The sequence below is a fragment of the Engraulis encrasicolus genome, chromosome 10, assembly GCF_034702125.1.
Source record: "Engraulis encrasicolus isolate BLACKSEA-1 chromosome 10, IST_EnEncr_1.0, whole genome shotgun sequence".
Taxonomy (NCBI): Eukaryota; Metazoa; Chordata; class Actinopteri; order Clupeiformes; family Engraulidae; genus Engraulis; species Engraulis encrasicolus.
Genome location: NC_085866.1, coordinates 25,450,801 through 25,455,800, shown reverse-complemented (window position 1 = coordinate 25,455,800; position 5,000 = coordinate 25,450,801). Strand labels below are relative to the sequence as shown.

The following is a 5,000-nucleotide window of genomic DNA, read 5'->3' as shown; positions in this document are numbered from 1 at the left end:
CAATTAGTCCACGGGCCAGGTGAGATGTCGGTACCACTCAGAGGGGCAAAGGTTGCTTATATTTTTTGAAAAGATACTTGTCTGAAGTTAACATTTTTGTATGATAACCCTTCTGGAAGTACAGCCAAGTTCGGGTTATCAGCCGTTAAAGTAACACCCCCCCATCAAAAATAAAGGTTTTTAAGATGGGTGCCTGTCTTTCTACTGGCCCTTGTTTAAGACGTATAGGGATGGTTAATTTTGTTATGTGTGGTATCGTTGCGAAGGGGAGACTCTGAGCTTTCATCAGACACCTTTCGAGAACATTTTGGTTAAGTATAGCCCTCCCTGCAGCTCTTCAAACATTTACTCAGACACATTTTTTTCCATTTTCGCCGATATCATCTCTTGTCTTTTCATACTGTGGCATCAGGGAGCATCAGAAAGACCTATTTTAAACTCTAAAATATTATCTTGAGTATCAGGAATCTGAAAATGTATCCTTTCACTATGTTATCCCATGTTTAGGGGGTGATTTTCAGTCTTGTATGAGGCATGTCATTTTTTTCAAAACACAGTTTTACCATTTTCTCATAAAGTTCAGGAAGCAATACCTCTAGGTGCATTTTGCAGTTGGTTGTCATAGCTTGTTATATACCATATGAAAGCTTGGAGTGGGTAGCATATTCATATATTATCATATATTTGGTGTACCTGTTTGCAGAGCAATGTTAACTAGGCAAATCATTTTCCATAACCAGTATCAATGATATAGTTTCTCAGTGATTCCATTGTGTCATATGGTGTCTGAATCCTGACTACTTGTACTAAAATCAATGTTGTTATGCGCCCAGAGGTTATATACCAGAAATATATGTGATAATGTAACCTATGATATTAGTCTTGCAACTGAAATCATAGCAATTGTGTGAAAAAACACAACAGAAACTCATCCCTTAACTTGTCCCTTTTTAGTAGTCTTTAGTAGTAGAACGTGAAGTGAAAGTCCAACTAGTTAACTCCTACATCCATTCACATTGTGACACAGCACTCCACAACACACTACACACTGTGCACACAACACACAACAAAATTGCATTTATGCCTCACCCGTGCAAGGGGGCAGACCCCAAAGGGCATCCGAAAGGCAGCAGTGCAGCGGGACGGTACCATAATTGGGGTGCCTCAGTCATGGAAGAGGATGGTGGAGAGCACTGGTTAATTAATCCCCCCACTAACCTGGCGGGTACTGAGTGCAGTTGCACACTTGCAGGAGGAGAGAAGTGCTGCACACTCTCGAGTTGTCACATTAAAAACTTGTTTATTTAATTCGAGAATTTGCGGCACTTCTCACCTCCTGGAGGCCTTGGTCGTACCACATGTATCATGATTTACAGCAACATTTAAAAACCCTCTGCAAGAACACTTCATTTGAGGTGAAGATCATGAAGAGGTTTGCAAAGGAAGAGTGGGGTACAATGTCATCAGAGCTTTACAAAGACAGCACGAGTTCTGAACTTCATACTGCTGCAACAACTACTACACTATGCCACCGATGAAGCAACATGCATACATGTACTGTATTCACATGTGTTGGTGTACCAACTGAGCAACTGCAGCTCACTTTCCAGGCATACACTGATACCCATCCCTAGACCCAAGCAGCAGTAATGAACAATGGAGTAGAGTGAAGTAGAGTAGAGAACTGTATGGTACAGTAGAGTATAGTTCAGTAGAGTGCAGTGCATTACAATAGGAGACCATACTGAGCATTGAACTCTATGAACCTGGTAGTCACAGTAGATGTAATGGGTTTGTTATTGCCCTGCTACTCTACATGTGCTAATTTCACAATAGCACAGAACCTCATATCACACTGAATAGTACTCCCTGCACATGCACTGTAAATGTAGAGAGTAGGACCAACTGTGGCATTCATACAGTTACATAACAGCCATGTTACACATACTGTAACAGCACATGGGGCAGTTGTGGCATAGTGGTTCAGGAGATGGACATCAGATCAGAGGGTTGCAGGTTGAAATCCCACCTGTATAGGCCTACTGACTTATGCATAAAACTGTATACTGTATACTACATACCACTTTAGAAAGTAAAAATGCATACACAAAGAAGATGTACACTTACCTGCTACTTAGGTACACCTTGCTGGGCTGGGTACTGGGCTGTAGCCTACCCCTTTTTCCATAAGAAGCCATTTAACTGCCTGCAACAACGTTCAAGTAGACTGGGGCATTGTAATGATGCTTGATTGGTACAAAGGGGCCCAACGTGTGCCAAGAAAACATCCCTTGCTGAAATTATATTTTTGTCTTCTGAATGGTCAGTATACAGTCCTCACCAGTAGTATTTGGGTGCACAATGACAATGACAGCTTCCAAACATGTTTTTCATTCATCATTGAGCTTTTTGCACTTTCCTGATGGTATTGTCCCTCACTCTTCCTTTGCAATATGTTCAACTTCTTCATGATCTTCGACTGTTATATCACAGAGAGTTTTTACATTTTGCTATAAATCATGACACCTCTGATACAGTCTAGGTCTCCAATACCAGATGCAACAAAGCCCTGCTGCCTGTTCAAACCACTACCCAAGACTGAAGTTGGCCTTTAGGTTTGTAGATGATAGATCTGCTGGTTTTCCTGCAAGAGGGCCTGTCTGGGAACACCAGATGTGTCATTATTGACTAAACAAAACCACTAAATGAAGAGCATCTCCAAAGGACTAGGCATGGACCGTTGCTAGATAGGGCACCAGACTGCCGCCTCTCTCTCTCGCCAATCCTTTCCTGTCACAAAATGAGCCATAAAAGACCAAAAAAGAGGCCTAGGCCACTAGAGGATATCTAATTGAAAGTAACAAAGAACTATATTTCATCAAATTACATTTTAAGTACTTTTTTTGAACTACTTTACCTCTACTTGAGATTTTGGATGAGTACATGACTTTTACTTACCCCTCGAGTAAGATTTAAGAAAGATAGGCCTACGCTCACTTGAGTACAACTTCAACTCTTTTCCCATCTCTGCTGCTAAGCACATGTAAAATTAAGATACATGTAGGTCTGACATGTAGTAACCGAACATTTTTAAGTCATATTTAACATGACACAATATGTCTACAAAAGTTGACACGATATGTTTAAAGGCCTATTGTATTTCTCACACATTTGCTATGATCTCGGTTGGAAGACTAACATCAAATGGGCCATTATCACATATGTTGCAGATGTTGTATATAAACTCTTGATGTATTGCATCACAACACTGATATTAGGACAAGTAGTCAGGATTCACGGATCATAACACAATGGAATCGCTGAGAAACTGTATCATTGATGGTTGGTAAGGAAAATGCTTTACCTGCGTTGCTAAGCAAATAGGTACAGCAAAATATATCATAATATCCCATACACTGCAAACTCCAAGCTTTAATATGGAGTATAATGAGCTATGACAACCAATTGCAGAATGGCCCTAGAAGCGTTGCCAGTTTACCACTACATGGAACTGATAGAGTAGTGTGGGGTCATGTACAATGCGGTGTAAAAAAGAAAAGTGGAGTGGGAGTCAGATATATTACGGTTACCACTCAAATTCATCTTCAAGGTTGAAACGTCTTGAGGTATTTTGGACATATAATTAAGTTTCAGTCATAACAACAAATTGGCAACCATTGCTATGCAAATAGGTTACTATGCAAATAGGTACACCAAATATGGTCATATCTGTATACTATACAATCCAAGCTTTCATATGATATACAGGGTCGCTGACAGGCTTGGCTGGGCCCGGGACAAAGACATCTGAAAGGGCCCCAAATTCAATACATACAATGTAATGAGGATCAAATTCTGGGCCCCCTCTCTCCCTGGGCCCGGGACAAGACATCCCTTTGTCCCCCCCTGTCGGCTTCCTTGATGATATATAACAAGCTATGATAACCAACTGCAGAATGTCTCAAAAAGGCCTGACTATACGAGACATTAGCACACAAAAAAACAGCAACAAAAAAGTGGCATGCCTGATACAAGACTGAAAATGGGATAACATAGTGAAAGGATATATTTTCAGATTCCTGATACTCAAGACAGTATTTTAGAGTTTTAAATAGGTCTCTCTGATGCTCCCTGATGCCACAGTATGAAAAGACAAGAGATGATATCGGCGAAAATGGAAAAAAATGTGTCTGAGTAAATGTTTGAAGAGCTGCAGGGAGGGCTATACTTAACCAAAATGTTCTCGAAAGGTGTCAGATGAAAGCTCAGAGTCTCCCCTTCGCAACGATACCACACATAACAAAATTAACCATCCCTATACGTCTTAAACAAGGGCCAGTAGAAAGACAGGCACCCATCTTAAAAACCTTTATTTTTGATGGGGGGGTGTATCTTTAACGGCTGATAACCCTAACTTGGCTGTACTTCCAGAAGGGTTATCATACAAAAATGTTAACTTCAGACATGTATCTTTTCAAAAAATATAAGCAACCTTTGCCCCTCTGAGTGGTACCGACATCTCACCTGGCCCGTGGACTAAATGGCAAGCCAAGAGAGCCACAGGAGAGCTATCAAGTATCAAGAGGGCCACTTGGACCGGGGAGAGGCAGAGACACAGTATGCTCACCCCCACGATGAGACTTCTGAAATCCAAATAGCAATGGCAAGCCTGGCCCTGCCGTGGCTCTAACGCAGTGTTTCTCAACCTTTTTTTAGGCGAAGCACCCTTTCAATTCATGAAAAATTTCAAGGCACCCTAAACCAACAAGCCGTAACATGGCATCGCATCCGATACCTTAAAAGCTTAGAAAAGTAAAACATTTGGAGACGTCACACAACCTACGTTCGAAGTCGCAGCTGACTGAATTTATTGTACGTAAATGGCAGATGAAAGATTCCACTGACTAGCAATAGCTTATCAATTTAGACAAATATGTATTATATTACATCATTTATTTATCAGCCATGTTTCCGTGGCACCCCTGAGGGGGGCCTGCGTC

General features: G+C 41.1%; 1 protein-coding gene across 1 annotated transcript in view; it reads left to right on the top strand.

Annotated features, from left to right (window-relative positions):
* Positions 1-5,000, top strand: part of LOC134457427 (syntaphilin) — a 14,525-nt gene that overhangs the window by 3,531 nt on the left and 5,994 nt on the right. The window lies entirely within an intron of this gene.